This window comes from Oncorhynchus clarkii, chromosome 2 (assembly GCF_045791955.1).
Source record: "Oncorhynchus clarkii lewisi isolate Uvic-CL-2024 chromosome 2, UVic_Ocla_1.0, whole genome shotgun sequence".
NCBI classification, from domain to species: Eukaryota; Metazoa; Chordata; class Actinopteri; order Salmoniformes; family Salmonidae; genus Oncorhynchus; species Oncorhynchus clarkii.
Genome location: NC_092148.1, coordinates 95,053,043 through 95,075,576, shown reverse-complemented (window position 1 = coordinate 95,075,576; position 22,534 = coordinate 95,053,043).

The following is a 22,534-nucleotide window of genomic DNA, read 5'->3' as shown; positions in this document are numbered from 1 at the left end:
GACTGTAGACCCTGCCACATGCCTCTTGTGTCTGAGCCGTTGAATTGAGATTCTACTTTGTCTCTGTACTGACGCTTAGCTTGTTTGATAGCCTTGCGGAGGGAATAGCTGCACTGTTTGTATTCGGTCATGTTACCAGACACCTTGCCCTGATTAAAAGCAGTGGTTCGCGCTTTCAGTTTCACACGAATGCTGCCATCAATCCACGGTTTCTGGTTAGGGAATGTTTTAATCGTTGCTATGGGAACGACATCTTCAACGCACGTTCTAATGAACTCGCACACCGAATCAGCGTATTCGTCAATGTTGTTGTCTGACGCAATACGAAACATGTCCCAGTCCACGTGATGGAAGCAGTCTTGGAGTGTGGAGTCAGCTTGGTCGGACCAGCGTTGGACAGACCTCAGCGTGGGAGCCTCTTGTTTTAGTTTCTGTCTGTAGGCAGGGATCAACAAAATGGAGTCGTGGTCAGCTTTTCCGAAAGGGGGGCGGGGCAGGGCCTTATATGCGTCGCGGAAGTTAGAGTAACAATGATCCAAGGTCTTTCCACCCCTGGTTGCGCAATCGATATGCTGATAAAATTTGGGGAGTCTTGTTTTCAGATTAGCCTTGTTAAAATCCCCAGCTACAATGAATGCAGCCTCCGGATAAATGGTTTCCAGTTTGCAAAGAGTCAAATAAAGTTAATTCAGAGCCAACGATGTGTCTGCTTGGGGGGGGGATATATACGGCTGTGATTATAATCGAAGAGAATTCTCTTGGTAGATAATGCGGTCTACATTTGATTGTGAGGAATTCTAAATCAGGTGAACAGAAGGATTTGAGTTCCTGTATGTTTCTTTCATCACACCATGTCACGTTAGTCATAAGGCATACGCCCCCGCCCCTCTTTTTACCAGAAAGATGTTTTTTCCTGTCTGCGCGATGCGTGGAGAAACCTGTTGGCTGCACCGCTTCGGATAGCGTCTCTCCAGTAAGCCACGTTTCCATGAAGCAAAGAACGTTACAGTCTCTGATGTCCCTCTGGAATGCTACCCTTGCTCGGATTTCATCAACCTTGTTGTCAAGAGACTGGACATTGGCAAGAAGAATGCTAGGGAATGGTGCACGGTGTGCCCGTCTCCGGAGTCTGACCAGAAGACCGCCTCGTTTCCCTCTTTTTCTGAGTCGTTTTTTTGGGTCGCTGCATGGGATCCACTCCGTTGTCTATCATTACGCTACCACTATCAGATTAGAGCACTAAGGGAGCCTAGACATCTACCACCCCACTACCACTATCAGATTAGAGCCATAAAGGAGGTTGGACATCTACCACCCCACTACCACTATCAGATTAGAGCCTTAAAGGAGGCTGGACATTTACCACCCCAATACCACTATTAGATTAGAGCCATAAAGGAGCCTAGACATCTACCACTATCAGATTAGAGCCATAAAGGAGACTCGACATCTACCACCTCACTACCACTATCAGATTAGAGTCATAAGGGAGACTAGACATCTACCACCCCACTACCACTATCAGATTAGAGCAATAAGGGAGCCAGGCATCTACTACCCCACTATCAGATTAGAGCCATAAAGGAGACTAGACATCTACCACCTCACTACCACCATCAGATTAGAATCATAAGGAGACTAGACATTTACCAACCCACTACCAGAGCCATAAAGGAGACTGGACATCTACCACTATCAGATTATAGCCATAAAGGAGACTAGACATCTACCACTATCAGATTAGAGCCATAAAGGAGACTAGACATCTACCACCTCACTACCACCATCAGATTAGAATCATAAAGGAGACTAGACATTTACTACCCCACTACCAGAGCCATAAAGGAGACTGGACATCTACCACTATCAGATTAGAGCCATACATGAGACTAGACATCTATCACCCCAATACCCCTCTCAGATTAGAGCCATAAAGGAGGCTAGACATCTACCACCCCACTATCAGATTAGAGCCATGATGGAGACTAGACATCTATCATTCCACTGCCACTATCAGATTAGAGCAATAAGGGAGCCTAGACATCTACCACCCCACTACCACTATCAGATTAGAGCCATAAAGGAGGCTGGACATCTACCACCCCACTACCACTATCAGAATAGAGCCATAAAGGAGACTAGACATTTACCACCCCAATACCACTATTAGATTAGAGCCATAAAGGAGACCAGACACATACCACCCCACTATCAGATTAGAGTCATAAGGGAGACTAGACATCTTCCACCCCACGACCACTATCAGATTAGAGCCATAAAGGAGTCTAGACATCTACCACTATCAGATTAGAGCCATAAAGGAGACTCGACATCTACCACCCCAATCTCACTATCAGATTAGAGCCATATAGGAGACTAGACATTTACCATCCCAATACCACTATTAGATTAGAGCAATATAGGAGACTAGACATCTATCACCCCACTGCCAATATCAGATTAGAGCAATAAGGGAGCCTAGACATCTACCATCCCACTACCACTATCAGATTAGAGCCATGATGGAGACTAGACATCTATCATTCCACTACCACTATCAGATTAGAGCAATAAGGGAGCCTAGACATCTACCACCCCACTACCACTATCAGAATAGAGCCATAAAGGAGGCTGGACTTCTACAACCCCACTACCACTATCAGATTAGAGCCATAAAGCAGACTAGACATTTACCACCCCAATACCACTATTAGATTAAACCCATAAAGGAGCCTAGACATCTACCACTATCAGATTAGAGCCATAAAGGAGACTCGACATCTACCACCTCACTACCACTATCAGATTAGAGTCATAAGGGAGACTAGACATCTACCACCCCACGACCACTATCAGATTAGAGCCATAAAGGAGTCTAGACATCTACCACTATCAGATTAGAGCCATAAAGGAGACTCGACATCTACCACCCCACTCTCACTATCAGATTAGAGCCATATAGGAGACTAGACATTTACCACCCCAATACCACTATTAGATTAGAGCCATAAAGGAGACTAGACATCTATCAATCCACTATCAGATTAGAGCCATAAGGGAGACTAGACATCTATCACCCCACTGCCACTATCAGATTAGAGCAATAAGGGAGCCTAGACATTTACTACCCCACTATCAGATTAGAGCCATGATGGAGACTAGACATCTATCATTCCCCTACCACTATCAGATTAGAGCCATAAATGAGACTATACATCTATCACCCCACTGCCAATATCAGATTAGAGCAATAAGGGAGCCTAGACATCTACCACTATCAGATTAGAGCCATGATGGAGACTAGACATCTATCATTCCACTACCACTATCAGATTAGAGCAATAAGGGAGCCTAGACATCTACCACCCCACTACCACTATCAGATTAGAGCCATAAAGGAGACTAGACATCTATCACCCCAATACCCCTCTCAGATTAGAGCCATAAAGGAGGCTAGACATCTACCACCCCACTATCAGATTAGAGCCATAAGGGAGACTAGACATCTATTACCCCACTACCACTATCAGATTAGAGCAATAAGGGAGCCTAGACATCTATCATTACGCTACCACCATCAGATTAGAGCACCAAGGGAGCCTAGACATCTACCACCCCACTACCACTATCAGATTAGAGCCATAAAGGAGGCTGGACATCTACCACCCCACTACCACTATCAGATTAGAGCCATAAAGGAGGCTGGACGTTTACCACCCCAATACCACTATTAGATTAGAGCCATAAAGGAGCCTAGACATCTACCACTATCAGATTAGAGCCATAAAGGAGACTCGACATCTACCACCTCACTACCACTATCAGATTAGAGTCATAAGGGAGACTAGACATCTACCACCCCACTACCACTATCAGATTAGAGCAATAAGGGAGCCAGGCATCTACTACCCCACTATCAGATTAGAGCCATAAAGGAGACTAGACATCTACCACCTCACTACCACCATCAGATTAGAATCATAAAGGAGACTAGACATTTACCACCCCACTACCAGAGCCATAAAGGAGACTGGACATCTACCACTATCAGATTATAGCCATAAAGGAGACTAGACATCTACACCTATCAGATTAGAGCCATAAAGGAGACTAGACATCTACCACCTCACTACCACCATCAGATTAGAATCATAAAGGAGACTAGACATTTACCACCCCACTACCAGAGCCATAAAGGAGACTGGACATCTACCACTATCAGATTAGAGCCATAAATGAGACTAGACATCTATCAACCCAATACCCCTCTCAGATTAGAGCCATAAAGGAGGCTAGACATCTACCACCCCACTATCAGATTAGAGCCATAAGGGAGACTAGACATCTATTACCCCACTACCACTGTCAGATTAGAGCAATAAGGGAGCCTAGACATCTACCATCCCACTACCACTATCAGATTAGAGCCATGATGGAGACTAGACATCTATCATTCCACTGCCACTATCAGATTAGAGCAATAAGGGAGCCTAGACATCTACCACCCCACTACCACTATCAGATTAGAGCCATAAAGGAGGCTGGACATCTACCACCCCACTACCACTATCACTTTAGAGCCATAAAGGAGACTAGATATTTACCACCCCAATACCACTATTAGATTAGAGCCATAAAGGAGACCAGACACATACCACCCCACTATCAGATTAGAGTCATAAGGGAGACTAGACATCTACTACCCCACTATCAGATTAGAGCCATGATGGAGACTAGACATCTATCATTCCCCTACCACTATCAGATTAGAGCCATAAATGAGACTATACATCTATCACCCCACTGCCAATATCAGATAAGAGCAATAAGGGAGCCTAGACATCTACTACCCCACTATCAGATTAGAGCCATGATGGAGACTAGACATCTATCATTCCCCTACCACTATCAGATTAGAGCCATAAATGAGACTATACATCTATCACCCCACTGCCAATATCAGATTAGAGCAATAAGGGAGCCTAGACATCTACCACTATCAGATTAGAGCCATGATGGAGACTAGACATCTATCATTCCACTACCACTATCAGATTAGAGCAATAAGGGAGCCTAGACATCTACCACCCCACTACCACTATCAGATTAGAGCCATAAAGGAGACTAGACATCTATCACCCCAATACCCCTCTCAGATTAGAGCCATAAAGGAGGCTAGACATCTACCACCCCACTATCAGATTAGAGCCATAAGGGAGACTAGACATCTATTACCCCACTACCACTATCAGATTAGAGCAATAAGGGAGCCTAGACATCTATCATTACGCTACCACTATCAGATTAGAGCACTAAGGGAGCCTAGACATCTACCACCCCACTACCACTATCATATTAGAGCCATAAAGGAGGCTGGACATCTACCACCCCACTACCACTATCAGATTAGAGCCATAAAGGAGGCTGGACATTTACCACCCCAATACCACTATTAGATTAGAGCCATAAAGGAGACTCGACATCTACCACCTCACTACCACTATCAGATTAGAGTCATAAGGGAGACTAGACATCTACCACCCCACTACCACTATCAGATTAGAAGAATAAGGGAGCCAGGCATCTACTACCCCACTATCAGATTAGAGCCATAAAGGAGACTAGACATCTACCACCTCACTACCACCATCAGATTAGAATCATAAAGGAGACTAGACATTTACCACCCCACTACCAGAGCCATAAAGGAGACTGGACATCTACCACTATCAGATTATAGCCATAAAGGAGACTAGACATCTACCACTATCAGATTAGAGCCATAAAGGAGACTAGACATCTACCACCTCACTACCACCATCAGATTAGAATCATAAAGGAGACTAGACATTTACCACCCCACTACCAGAGCCATAAAGGAGACTGGACATCTACCACTATCAGATTAGAGCCATAAATGAGACTAGACATATATCAACCCAATACCCCTCTCAGATTAGAGCCATAAAGGAGGCTAGACATCTACCACCCCACTATCAGATTAGAGCCATAAGGGAGACTAGACATCTATTACACCACTACCACTGTCAGATTAGAGCAATAAGGGAGCCTAGACATCTACCATCCCACTACCACTATCAGATTAGAGCAATAAGGGAGCCTAGACATCTACCATCCCACTACCACTGTCAGATTAGAGCCATAAAGGAGTCTAGACATCTACCACTATCAGATTAGAGCCATAAAGGAGACTCGACATCTACCACCCCAATCTCACTATCAGATTAGAGCCATATAGGAGACTAGACATTTACCATCCCAATACCACTATTAGATTAGAGCAATATAGGAGACTAGACATCTATCACCCCACTGCCAATATCAGATTAGAGCAATAAGGGAGCCTAGACATCTACCACCCCACTACCACTATCAGATTAGAGCCATAAAGGAGGCTGGACTTCTACCACCCCACTACCACTATCAGATTAGAGCCATAAAGGAGACTAGACATTTACCACCCCAATACCACTATTAGATTAAACCCATAAAGGAGCCTAGACATCTACCACTATCAGATTAGAGCCATAAAGGAGACTCGACATCTACCACCTCACTACCACTATCAGATTAGAGTCATAAGGGAGACTAGACATCTACCACCCCACGACCACTATCAGATTAGAGCCATAAAGGAGTCTAGACATCTACCACTATCAGATTACAGCCATAAAGGAGACTAGACATTTACCACCCCAATACCACTATTAGATTAGAGCCATAAAGGAGACTAGACATCTATCACTCCACTATCAGATTACAGCCATAAGGGAGACTAGACATCTACCACATAACTACCACCATCAGATTAGAATCATAAAGGAGACTAGACATTTACCACCCCACTACCAGAGCCATAAAGGAGACTGGACATCTACCACTATCAGATTATAGCCATAAAGGAGCCTAGACATCTACCACTATCAGATTAGAGCCATAAAGGAGACTCGACATCTACCACCTCACTACCACCATCAGTTTAGAATCATAAAGGAGACTAGACATTTACCACCCCACTACCAGAGCCATAAAGGAGACTGGACATCTACCACTATCAGATTAGAGCCATAAATGAGACTAGACATCTATCACCCCAATACCCCTCTCAGATTAGAGCCATAAAGGAGGCTAGACATCTACCACCCCACTATCAGATTAGAGTCATAAGGGAGACTAGACATCTTCCACCCCACGACCACTATCAGATTAGAGCCATAAAGGAGTCTAGACATCTACCACTATCAGATTAGAGCCATAAAGGAGACTCGACATCTACCACCCCACTCTCACTATCAGATTAGAGCCATAAAGGAGGCTGGACATCTACCACCCACTACCACTATCAGATTAGAACCATAAAGGAGACTAGACATTTACCACCCACTACCACTATCAGATTAGAACCATAAAGGAGACTAGACATTTACCACCCCAATACCACTATTAGATTAGAGCCATAAAGGAGACTAGACATATACCACCCCACTATCAGGTTAGAGTCATAAGGGAGACTAGACATCTACCACCCCACGACCACTATCAGATTAGAGCCATAAAGGAGTCTAGACATATACCACTAGCAGATTAGAGCCATAAAGGAGACTAGACATCTATCACCCCACTGCCAATATCAGAATAGAGCAATAAGGGAGCCTAGACATCTACCATCCCACTACCACTATCAGATTAGAGCCATGATGGAGACTAGACATCTATCATTCTACTACCACTATCAGATTAGAGCCATAAAGGAGACTAGACATCTATCACCCCACTGCCAATATCAGATTAGAGCAATAAGGGAGCCTAGACATCTACCATCCCACTACCACTATCAGATTAGAGCCATGATGGAGACTAGACATCTATCATTCCACTACCACTATCAGATTAGAGCAATAAGGGAGCCTAGACATCTACCACCCCACTACCACTATCAGATTAGAGACATAAAGGAGGCTGGACTTCTACCACCCCACTACCACTATCAGATTAGAGCCATAAAGGAGACTAGACATTTACCACCCCAATACCACTATTAGATTAGACCCATAAAGGAGACTCGACATCTACCACCCCACTCTCACTATCAGATTAGAGCCATATAGGAGACTAGACATTTACCATCCCAATACCACTATTAGATTAGAGCCATATAGGGGACTAGACATCTATCACCCCACTGCCAATATCAGATTAGAGCAATAAGGGAGCCTAGACATCTACCATCCCACTACCACTATCAGATTAGAGCCATGATGGAGACTAGACATCTATCATTCCACTACCACTATCAGATTAGAGCCATAAAAGAGACTAGACATCTATCACCCCACTGCCAATATCAGATTAGAGCAATAAGGGAGCCAAGACATCTACCATCCCACTACCACTATCAGATTAGAGCCATGATGGAGACTAGACATCTATCATTCCACTACCACTATCAGATTAGAGCAATAAGGGAGCCTAGACATCTACCACCCCACTACCACTATCAGATTAGAGCCATAAAGGAGGCTGGACTTCTACCACCCACCTACCACTATCAGATTAGAGCCATAAAGGAGACTAGACATTTACCACCCCAATACCACTATTAGATTAGACCCATAAAGGAGCCTAGACATCTACCACTATCAGGTTAGAGCCATAAAGGAGACTCGACATCTACCACCTCACTACCACTATCAGATTAGAGTCATAACGGAGACTAGACATCTACCACCCCACGACCACTATCAGATTAGAGCCATAAAGGAGTCTAGACATCTACCACTATCAGATTAGAGCCATAAAGGAGACTCGACATCTACCACCCCACTCTCACTATCAGATTAGAGCCATATAGGAGACTAGACATTTACCACCCCAATACCACTATTAGATTAGAGCCATAAAGGAGACTAGACATCTACCACTATCAGATTAGAGCCATAAAGGAGACTAGACATCTACCACCTCACTACCACCATCAGATTAGAATCATAAAGGAGACTAGACATTTACCACCCCAATACCCGAGCCAAAAAGGAGACTGGACATCTACCACTATCAGATTAGAGCCATAAATGAGACTAGACATCTATCACCCCAATACCCCTCTCAGATTAGAGCCATAAAGGAGGCTAGACATCTACCACCCCACTATCAGATTAGAGTCATAAGGGAGACTAGACATCTTCCACCCCACGACCACTATCAGATTAGAGCCATAAAGGAGTCTAGACATCTACCACTATCAGATTAGAGCCATAAAGGAGACTCGACATCTACCACCCCACTCTCACTATCAGATTAGAGCCATATAGGAGACTAGACATTTACCACCCCAATACCACTATTAGATTAGAGCCATATAGGAGACTAGACATCTACCATCCCACTACCACTATCAGATTAGAGCCATGATAGAGACTAGACATCTATCATTCCACTGCCACTATCAGATTAGAGCAATAAGGGAGCCTAGACATCTACCACCCCACTACCACTATCAGATTAGAGCCATAAAGGAGGCTGGACATCTACCACCCCACTACCACTATCAGATTAGAACCATAAAGGAGACTAGACATTTACCACCCCAATACCACTATTAGATTAGAGCCATAAAGGAGTCTAGACATATACCACTAGCAGATTAGAGCCATAAAGGAGACTCGACATCTACCACCCCACTCTCACTATCAGATTAGAGCCATATAGGAGACTAGACATCTATCAATCCACTATCAGATTAGAGCCATAAGGGAGACTAGACATCTATCATCCCACTTCCACTATCAGATTAGAGCAATTAGGGAGCCTAGACATCTACTACCCCACTATCAGATTAGAGCCATAAAGGAGACTAGACATCTATCACCCCACTGCCACTATCAGATTAGAGCCATGATGGAGACTAGACATCTATCATTCTACTACCACTATCAGATTAGAGCCATGATGGAGACTAGACATCTATCATTCCACTACCACTATCAGATTAGAGCAATAAGGGAGCCTAGACATCTACCACCCGACTATCACATTAGAGCCATAAATGAGACTAGACATCTACCACACCACTATCAGATTAGAGCCATAAGGGAGACTAGACATCTATTACCCCACTACCACTATCAGATTAGAGCAATAAGGGAGCCTAGACATCTACCATCCCACTACCACTATCAGATTAGAGCCATGATGGAGACTAGACATCTATCATTCCGCTACCACTATCAGATTAGAGCACTAAGGGAGCCTAGACATCTACCACCCCAATACCCCTCTCAGATTAGAGCCATAAAGGAGGCTAGACATCTACCACCCCACTATCAGATTAGAGCCATAAGGGAGACTAGACATCTATTACCCCACTACCACTATCAGATTAGAGCAATAAGGGAGCCTAGACATCTACCATCCCACTAGCACTATCAGATTAGAGCCATGATGGAGACTAGACATCTATCATTCCGCTACCACTATCAGATTAGAGCACTAAGGGAGCCTAGACATCTACCACCCCACTACCACTATCAGATTAGAGCCATAAAGGAGGCTGGACATCTACCACCCCACTATCAGATTAGAGTCATAAGGGAGACTAGACATTTACCACCCCAATACCACTATTAGATTAGAGCCATAAAGGAGACTAGACATCTATCACTCCACTATCAGATTAGAGCCATAAGGGAGACTAGACATCTATCATCCCACTACCACTATCAGATTAGAGCAATAAGGGAGCCTAGACATCTACTACCCCACTATCAGATTAGAGCCATAAAGGAGACTAGACATCTATCACCCCACTGCCAATATCAGATTAGAGCAATAAGGGAGCCTAGACATCTACCATCCCACTACCACTATCAGATTAGAGCCATGATGAAGACTAGACATCTATCATTCCACTACAACTTTCAGATTAGAGCCATAAAGGAGACTAGACATCTACCACCCCACTACCACTATCAGATTAGAGCCATAAAGGAGGCTGGACATCTACCACCCCACTACCACTATCAGATTAGAGCCATAAAGGAGACTAGACATTTACCACCCCAATACCACTATCAGATTAGAGCAATAATGGAGACCAGACATCCACCACCCCACTATCAGATTAGAGCCATAAAGGAGCCTAGACGTTTACCACCCCAATACCACTATTAGATTAGAGCCATAAAGGAGACTAGACATCTACCACTATCAGATTAGAGCCATAAGGGAGACTAGACAACTACCACACAATTATCAGATTAGAGCCATAAAGGAGACACCTACCACTATCAGATTAGAGCCAAAATGAAGACTAGACATCTACCACCCCACTACCACTATCAGATTAGAGCCATAAAGGAGACTAGACATCTACCACCCCAATATTACTATCAGATTAGAGCCATTAAGCAGACTAGACATCTATCACCCCACAACCACTATCAGATTAGAGCCATAAAGGAGACTAGACATCTACCACTATCAGATTAGAGCCATAAGGGTGACTAGACATCTACCACCACACTATTAGATTAGAGTCATAAAGGAGAGTAGACATCTATCACCCCACTATCAGAAAAGAGCCATACAGGAGACTAGACATCTACCACCCCACTATCAGTATCAGATTAGAGCCATAAATGAGACTAGACATCTATCACCCCACTACCACTATCAGATTAGAGCAATAATGGAGACTAGACATCTACCACCCCACTATCAGATTAGAGCCATAAAGGAGACTAGACATCTACCACCCCACTACCACTATCAGATTAGAGCCATAAAGGAGACTAGACATCTACCACTATCAGATTAGAGCCATAAAGGAGACTAGACATCTACCACTATCAGATTAGAGCCATAAAGGAGACTAGACATCTACCATTATCAGATTAGAGCCATAAGGAAGACTAGGCGTCTACCACTAACAGATTAGAGCCATAAAGGAGACTAGACATCTATCACCCCACAACCACTATCAGATTAGAGCCATAAAGGAGACTAGACATCTACCACCCCACTATCACTATCAGATTAGAGCCATAAAGGAGACTAGACATCTATGACACCACTACCACTATCAGATTAGAGCCATAAGGGAGACTACACATCTACCACCCCACTATCAGATTAGAGTCATAAAGGATAGTAGACATATATCACCCCACTATCAGAAAAGAGCCATAAAGGAGACTAGACATCTACCACACAACTATCAGATTAGAGCCATAAAGGAGACTAGACATCTACCACCCCAATATTACTATCAGATTAGAGCCATAAAGCAGACTAGACATCTATCACCCCACAACCACTATCAGATTAGAGCCATAAAGGAGACTAGACATCTACCACTATCAGATTAGAGCCATAAGGGAGACTGGACATCTACCACCCCACTATCAGATTAGAGTCATAAAGGAGAGTAGACATATTTCACCCCACTATCAGAAAAGAGCCATAAAGGAGACTAGACATCTACCACCCCACTATCACTATCAGATTAGAGCCATAAAGGAGACTAGACATCTTCCACCCCACTACCACTATCACAATTATATTAGATCCAAAGGGGGGACTAGACATATACCACCCCACTATCAGATTAGAGCCATAAGGGAGACAAGATATCTACCACCCCACTCTCACTATCAGATTAGAGCCATAAAGGAGACTTGACATTGACCACCACAACTATCACTTTTAGATTAGAGCCATAAAGGAGACTAGACATCTACTACCACTATGACAATTAGATTAGAGCCAAAGGGGAGACTAGACATACACCACCCCACTGTCAGATTAGAGCCATAAGGGAGACAAGAAATCTACCACCCCACTCCCACTATCAGATTAGAGCCATAAAGGAGCCACCTACAACTATCAGATTAGAGCCATAAAGGAGACTAGACATCTACCACTATCAGATTAGAGCCATAAAGGAGACTAGACATCTACCACCCCACTACCGCTATCAGATTAGCAACCCAACTACCCAACCCAACTACCACTATTAGGTTAGAGCCATAAAGGAGACTAGACATCTACCACCATCGGATTAGAGCCATAAAGGAGACTATGTGCCTACCACTAACAGATTAGAGCCATAAAGGAGGCTAGACATCTACCACTATCAGATTAGAGCCATGAGCGAGACTAGACATGTATCACCCCACTATCAGATTACAGCCATAAGGGAGAATAGACATCTACCACCCCACTATCAGATTATAGCCACAAGGGAGACTAGACATCTACCACCCCACTATCAGAAAAGAGCCATAAAGGAGACTAGACATCTACCACACAACTATCAGATTAGAGCCATAAAGGAGACTAGACATCTATCACCCCAAAACCACTATCAGATTAGAGCCATAAAGGAGACTAGACATCTACCACTATCAGATTAGAGCCATAAGGGAGACTAGACATCTACCAGCCCACTATTAGATTAGAGTCATAAAAGAGAGTAGACATCTATCACCCCAAAACCACTATCAGATTAGAGCCATAAAGGAGACTAGACATCTACCACTATCAGATTAGAGCCATAAGGGAGACTAGACATCTACCACCCCACTATTAGATTAGAGTCATAAAGGAGAGTAGACATCTATCACCCCAAAACCACTATCAGATTAGAGCCATAAAGGAGACTAGACATCTACCACTATCAGATTAGAGCCATAAGGGAGACTAGACATCTACCACCCCACTATTAGATTAGAGTCATAAAGGAGAGTAGACATCTACCACCCCACTATCACTATCAGATTAGAGCCATTAAGCAGACTAGACATCTATCACCCCACAACCACTATCAGATTAGAGCCATTAAGCAGACTAGACATCTACCACCCCACTATCACTATCAGATTAGAGCCATTAAGCAGACTAGACATCTATCACCCCACTACCACTATCAAATTAGAGCCATAAGGGAGACTAGACATCTACCACCCCACTATTAGATTAGAGTCATAAAGGAGAGTAGACATCTATCACCCCACTATAAGAAAAGAGCCATAAAGGAGACTAGACATCTACCACCCCACTATCACTATCAGATTAGAGCCATAAATGAGACTAGACATCTATCACCCCAATACCACTATCAGATTAGAGCAATAATGGAGACTAGACATCTACCACCCCACTACCACTATCAGATTAGAGCCATAAAGGAGACTAGACATCTACCACTATCAGATTAGAGCCATAAAGGAGACTAGACATCTACCACTATAGGATTAGAGCCATAAAGGAGCCTACACATTTACCAACCCAACTACCACTATTAGGTTAGAGCCATAAAAGAGACTAGACATCTACCACTAACAGATTAGAGCCATAAAGGAGACTAGACATCTACCACCCCAATATTACTATCAGATTAGAGCCATAAAGCAGACTAGACATCTATCACCCCACAACCACTATCAGATAAGAGCCATAAAGGAGACTAGAAATCTACCACCCCACTATCACTATCAGATTAGAGCCATAAAGGAGACTAGAAATCTATCACACCACTACCACTATCAGATTAGAGCCATAAAGGAGACTACACATCTACCACCCACTATCAGATTAGAGTCATAAAGGAGAGTAGACATCTATCAACCCACTATCAGAAAAGAGCAATAAAGGAGACTAGACATCTACCACACAACTATCAGATTAGAGTCATAAAGGAGACTAGACATCTACCACCCCACTACCACTATCAGATTAGAGCCATAAAGGAGACTAGACATCTACCACCCCAATATTACTATCAGATTAGAGCCATAAAGCAGACTAGACATCTATCACCCCACAACCACTATCAGATTAGAGCCATAAAGGAGACTAGACATCTACCACTATCAGATTAGAGCCATAAGGGAGACTAGACATCTACCACCCCACTATCAGATTAGAGTCATAAAGGAGAGTAGAAATATTTCACCCCACTATCAGAAAAGAGCCATAAAGGAGACTAGACATCTACCACCCCACTATCACTATCAGATTAGAGCCATAAAGGAGACTAGACATCTATCACCCCACTAACACTATCAGATTAGACCAATAAAGGAGACTAGACATCTACCACTATCAGATTAGAGCCATAAAGGAGACTAGACATCCACCACTATCAGATTAGAGCCATAAAGGAGACTAGACATCTTCCACCCCACTACCACTATCACAATTAGATTAGATCCAAAGGGGAGACTAGACATATACCACCCCGCTATCAGATTAGAGCCATAAGGGAGACAAGACATCTACCACCCCACTCCCACTATCAGATTAGAGCCATAAAGGAGACACCTAGAACTATCAGATTAGAGCCATAAAGGAGACTAGACATCTACCACTATCAGATTAGAGCCATAAAGGAGACACCTACCACTATCAGATTAGAGCCAAAATGAAGACTAGACATCTACCACCCCAATATTACTCTCAGATTAGAGCCATAAAGCAGACTAGACATCTATCACCCCACAACCACTATCAGATTAGAGCCATAAAGGAGACTAGACATCTACCACTATCAGATTAGAGCCATAAGGGAGACTAGACATCTACCACCCCACTATCAGATTAGAGTCATAAAGGAGAGTAGACATCTATCACCCCACTATTAGAAAAGAGCCATAAAGGAGACTAGACATCTACCACCCCACTATCACTATCAGATTAGAGCCATAAAGGAGACTCGACATCTATCACCCCACTACCACTATCAGATTAGAGCCATAAAGGAGACTAGACATCTACCACTATCAGATTAGAGCCATAAAGGAGACTAGACATCCACCACTATCAGATTAGAGACATAAAGTAGACTAGACATCTACCACCCCACTACCACTATCACAATTAGATTAGATCCAAAGGGGAGACTAGACATATACCACCCCACTATCAGATTAGAGCCATAAAGGAGCCTAGACATTTACCAACCCAACAACCACTATCATTTTAGAGCCATAAAGGAGACTAGACATCTACCACTATCAGGTTAGAGCCATAAAGGAGACTAGGCGTCTACCACTAACAGATTAGAGCCCCAAAGGAGACTAGACATCTACCACTATCAGATTAGAGCCATGAGCGAGACTATACATGTATCACCCCACTATCAGATTACAGCCATAAGGGAGAATAGACATCTACCACCCCACTTTCAGATTAGAGCCATAATGGAGACTAGACATCTACCACCCCACTATCAGATTAGAGTCATAAAGGAGAGTAGACATCTATCACCCCACTATCAGAAAAGAGCCATAAAGGAGACTAGACATCTACCACCCCACTATCACTATCAGATTAGAGCCATAAATGAGACTAGACATCTATCACCCCACTACCACTATCAGATTAGAGCAATAATGGAGACTAGACATCTACCACCCCACTATCAGATTAGAGCCATAAAGGATTCTAGACATCTACCACCCCACTGCCAATTTCTGATTAAAGCCATACAGGAGACTAGACATCTACCACTATCAGATTAGAGCCACAAAGGAGACTAGACATCTACCACCCCACAATCACTATCAGATTAGAGCCATAAAGGAGACTAGGAATCTACCACTATCAGATTAGAGCCATAAGGGAGACTAGACATCTACCACCCCACTACCACTATCAGATTAGAGCCATAAAGGAGACTAGACATCTACCACTATCAGATTAGAGCCATAAAGGAGACTAGACATCTACTACCACTATCAGATTAGAGCAATAATGGAGACTAGACATCTACCACCCCACTATCAGATTAGAGCCATAAAGTATTCTAGACATCTACCACCCCACTGCCACTATCAGATTAAAGCCATAAAGGAGACTAGACATCTACCACTATCAGATTAGAGCCATAAAGGAGACTAGACATCTACCACCCCACAATTACTATCAGATTAGAGCCATAAAGGAGACTAGGAATCTACCACTATCAGATTAGAGCCAAAAGGGAGACTAGACATCTACCACCCCACAATCAGATTAGAGCCATAAGGGAGACTAGACATCTACCACCCCACAATCACTATCATATTAGAGCCATAAAGGAGACTAGTAATCTACCACTATCAGATTAGAGCCAAAAGGGAGACTAGACATCTACCACCCACTGCCACTATCAGATTAGAGCCATAAGGGAGACTAGACATCTACCACCCCACAATCAGATTGGAGTCATAAAGCAGAGTAGACACCTACCACTATCAGATGAGAGCCATAAAGGAGAATATACATCTACCACTATCAGATTACAGCCATAAGGGAGACTAGACATCTACCTCCCCACTACCACTATCAGATTAGAGCCATAAAGGAGACTAGACATCTATCACCCCACTACCACTATCAGATTAGAGCCAAAAGGGAGACTAGACATCTACCACACAACTATCATATTAGACCCATAAGGGAGACTAGACCTTTGTGATCTTTGTGGGCTATACTCAGCCTTGTCTCAGGATGGTAAATTGGTGGTTGAAGATATCCCTCTAGTGGTGTGGGGGCTGTGCTTTGGCAAAGTGGGTGGGGTTATATCTTTCCTGTTTGGCCCTGTCCGGGGGTGTCCTCGGATGGGGCCACAGTGTCTCCTGACCCCTCCTGTCTCAGCCTCCAGTATTTATGCTGCAGTAGTTTATGTGTCGGGGGGCTAGGGTCAGTTTGTTATATCTGGAGTACTTCTCCTGTCCTATTCGGTGTCCGGTGTGAATCTAAGTGTGCGTTCTCTAATTCTCTCCTTCTCTCTTTCTTTCTCTCTCCCGGAGGACCTGAGCCCTAGGACCATGCCCCAGGACTACCTGACCTGATGACTCCTTGCTGTCCTCAGTCCACCTGGCTGTGCTGCTGCTCCAGTTTCAACTGTTCTGCCTTATTATTATTCAACCATGCTGGTCATTTATGAACATTTGAACATCTTGGCCATGTTCTGTTGTAATCTCCACCCGGCACAGCCAGAAGGGGACTGGCCACCCCACATATGCTCTCTCTAATTCTCTATTTTTTTCTCTCTCTCGGAGGACCTGAGCACTAGGACCATGCCCCAGGACTACCTGACATGATGACTCCTTGCTGTCCCCAGTCCACCTGACCGTGCTGCTGCTCCAGTTTCAACTGTTCTGCCTTATTATTATTCAACCATGCTGGTCATTTATGAACATTTGAACATCTTGGCCATGTTCTGTTATAATCTCCACCCGGCACAGCCAGAAGAGGACTGGCCACCCCACATAGCCTGGTTCCTCTCTAGGTTTCTTCCTAGGTTTTGGCCTTTCTAGGGAGTTTTTCCTAGCCACCGTGCTTCTACGCCTGCATTGCTTGCTGTTTGGGGTTTTAGGCTGGGTTTCTGTACAGCACTTTGAGATATCAGCTGATGTACGAAGGGCTATATAAATATATTTGATTTGATTTGATTTGACTAGACATCTTCCCCCTCAATACCACTATCAGATTAGGGACATAATGGAGACTAGACATCTACCACCCCGCTATCAGATTAGAGCCATAAAGGATTCTAGACATCTACCACCCCACTGCCACTATCAGATTAGAGCCATAAAGGAGACTAGACATCTACCACTATCAGATTAGAGCCATAAAGGAGACTAGACATCTACCACCCCACTATCAGATTAGAGCCATAAGGGAGACTAGACATCTACCACAGTGCTTTCAGGGAGACTAGACAACTAATACCCACTACCACCATCATATGGGGGGGGGCAATGTAGCCAGTTTGTGGCCAGTTTGTCAAAATAAAATATAATCTTACTGATCGCATACACATATTGTCCCCCCACCTTGGTTCTGAAATCCCCAAATAATTAACTTGTCATTTTTGCAGATTGTGTTTGAGCTAGTAATGTACCAATATTTATTGTTTACAAATGAGCTGTGACGTAACCAATGAAGACACAGTATACTAAACATTAGAAACAGCTGTTCTTTCCATGACACCGACTGACCAGCTGAATACAGGTGAGAGCTATGATCAATTATTGATGTCACTTCAATCAGCATAGATGAAGGGGAGGAGACAGGTTAAAAAATAATATTTTTTTTAAGCCTCGAGATAATTGAGAGATGGATTGTGTATGTGTGCCATTCAGAGAGTGAATGGGTAAGACAACATATTTTATTGCCTTTGAGCAGGGTATGGTAGTAGGTGCCAGGCGCACCAGTTTGGGTCGAGAACTGCAACGCTGCTGAGTTTTTCACTCTCAACAGTTTCCTGTGTTTCTAAAGAAAGGTCTATTACCCAAATGACATCTAGCCATGCAGTACCGCCTGGTGGAAGTCACTGCTGTCCTCGTTATGAAATTATCAACTTTACCCTGTATATTTAAAACCCACCATAAAAACTACCAAAACTATTGCCGATGGTAAAAAAATAAAATCTATTGTAATAATCCCGTTCAGCAAGTATAGCCAGATGAGTTGTCTCTGGTAGCTTACTTTTAATTACGATAAAACACAATTTTCAACAGTGCATAAACAACAATAACCTAGCCAATTACACAACAAATAAAGCCTGATATCACACAAGCCATTTTAGCTGAGCCCACTATGACTAAACCTACTGATATACCCTAGGTTGTTTACCATGCATAATGACGTGTAGATCAATGCCTGTCAACACAGTTCCATGCAATTCCACACTGAAGGAGAGGACGCGTCAGTTTTCACAAAAGATGGGAGGTTATCTTCGGGAAGGTAGAAAGAATTAACATGAGCAAAACATTTTATTGAACCGGCGATTCGTAACTTTGAAATGATTCTCTGACCGATTGCATGCTACATTTTGATTGGTTTGGCCTCCGCGGACCGTTGCACTTGTATCTTAAACATTTGAAATTGGGGACCAACTTGTTACAGCCAATTATAATGCACCATTTTTGACCAGACCCCATGGGGAAAAGCGACGCAGAGATTATTCTTGCTGAGCTCACCAGGAAGGCTGCCAAGATGCCCACTTCCTGCTTGTTGTTGGAGAAGGAGTGGTCCACGCTGTTCATTCTCAGCCGATTGGCCCAGAACTCTTCAGCACTGATCACCTTACTTACGACCAGATCCTTGTTCAGCTGGAACAGCACCGGATCTTCCTGTAACATTCTAGAGAGGGAGGTGAAATACAAAACGGCATACTAGCAGGAAGTTAGCTTACTTTGATGAACAAATGCAATTAACTAGGAAATCTGAACTTAGTTTGTGTTTTTGGTTGTCAATTAGACCATACCCATTTCAAGCTTATCTTTCCAAAAAACAAAATGTTATTTCAGACACATACAGTAAATATTATATTTTAGACAGACAATCTAGTTTTGCTATCTAGTTTTGGGCTAAGTGGTATAGCTCTGGAATCATTCTGAGGTTAAACCAATGGAGATCTGGGGTGTATTCATTAGTCACACACTGCTGCGAAACATTTTGCAACAACTTTTTTTGCAAAGAAAACTATATTTTCTATTGTACACATTCAGGTAGCTTACTCCCCGTTTCATTCTGTTCGCTTCCTAGTGAATAGTCCCCTGTCTTTTTTTCCCATCTGTCTGTGTTCTTGTTAGGGGATCCTGCAATTTGGTCATCACCTGTTCTTCTCCTCCAGTTCCTTGTTAGCCCTCTTCTTGAACTTGGGTAGCAGCTGCTGGAGGAGGTCCTTGGCTGCATCGCGGTCTTTCATGGCAGTGCTCTCATTGGAGAAGTGGAGGTTGGTGCTCTCCCCCGTGTGTCGGACCAACTGCAGCTGAATCTTGGCCTTGCAGTCTGGGCTGATCTTCTGACCTGCACAGGGTGGGGAGAAAATAGGCTACTAAGTTACTGCTATAAATATTACTCATTATATACATTCGGATTACAACTACCATCCAAAGTAACAACCCTCAAGTATAATGTCAACCGTCAATGCTACCGTAGCATGGTGTAGGTGAGTACTACAAGCACTACTGCCTCTGCTCAACCTTTTGTAACGTAGAGAGTACTGCACTTGGCTCTGCAGGATCTCTGTTACCTACGACCTCTTCAAAAGGCACTAGTTAATCGGCGACCAGCTAGTGGCCTGCTACCTTTTTCAAGTTAGAATGGCCTAAAGGGCCGAGGCCTCTCATTAGCGTGAGAAAACTTTCAGATTAAGAAAAATATCCCATGTCCTCAAAATAAGCAATTTATCTTGCAGCTTTCACAAAATAAAGGCATATTTAAAAATATTTTTTTTTAAATAGCAAAGACTATACACAAGCAAGTTCCTTGACAGGATGGTGGCCCAGTAACCTACTCACAGTGTATGTCAGCATACAGGTGGCTAACGGTAAAGCGGTCTTTTCCCTCTGGTCCCCATCTCTGCCATCAGGTAGAAGGTCCCGTCCTGCTTCCTCTGTCGGACCCTCTTCACCACCAGCAGCACCTCCTCCAACAACGTTGCCATGGCCGCGAGGAAAGGAAGAGGAGAGGAAGGGAATATACCTATTATTGGTTAGCTAGAACAAAAATTACCTGATAAGAATTTGTGCTTTCAGAAAGTATTCACACCTCTTGACTTTTGCCATGTTGTGTTACAGCTTGTACTCAAAATTGATTAAAATTAAATTAAAATTGATTACACTACCATTCAAAATTGTGGGGTCACTTAGAAATGTCCTAGAAAAGAAAAGCAAAAAAATGTGTCAATTAAAATAACATCAAAACGGCAGATTTGTTGTGGAATATCTACATAAGAGTACAGAGGACCATTATCAGCAAACATCACTCCTGTGTTCCAATGGCACGTTGTGTTAGCTAATCCATGTTTATCATTTTAAAAGTCTGATTGATCATTAGAAAACCTTTTTGTGATTATGTTAGCACAGCTGAAACCGGTTGTTCTTATTAAAGAAGCAATAAAACTGGCCTTCTTTAGACAAGTTGAGTATCTGGAGCATCAGCGTTTGTGGGTTCGAATCCAGGCTCAAAATGGCCAGAAACAAAGACCTTTCTTCTGAAACTCATCAGTCTATTCTTGTTCTGAGAAATGAAGGCTATTCCATGTGAGAAATTGCCAAGAAACTGAAGCTCTTGTACAACACTGTGTCCTACTCCCTTCACAGAACAGCACAAACTGGCTCTAACTAGAATAGAAAGAGGAGTGGGAGGCCCCGGTGCACAACTAAGCAAGAGGACAAGTACATTAGAGTGTCTAGTTTGAGAAACAGACTCCTCACAAGTCCTCAACTGGCAGCTTCATTAAATAGTATCCGCAAAACACCAGTCTCAACGTCAACAGTGAAGAGGCGACTCCTGGATGTTGGTCTTCTAGGCAGACTTCCTCTGTCCAGTGTCTGTGTTCTTTTGCCCATCTGTTATTTTTATTGGCTAGTCTGAGATAAGGCTTTTTCTTTACAACTCTGGCTAGAAGGCCTTGTGAGGTGTTTAGCAGGTACTATTTAATGGAGCTGCCAGTTAACACAACGTGCCATTGGAACACAGGAGTGATGGTTGCTGATAACGGGCCTCTGTA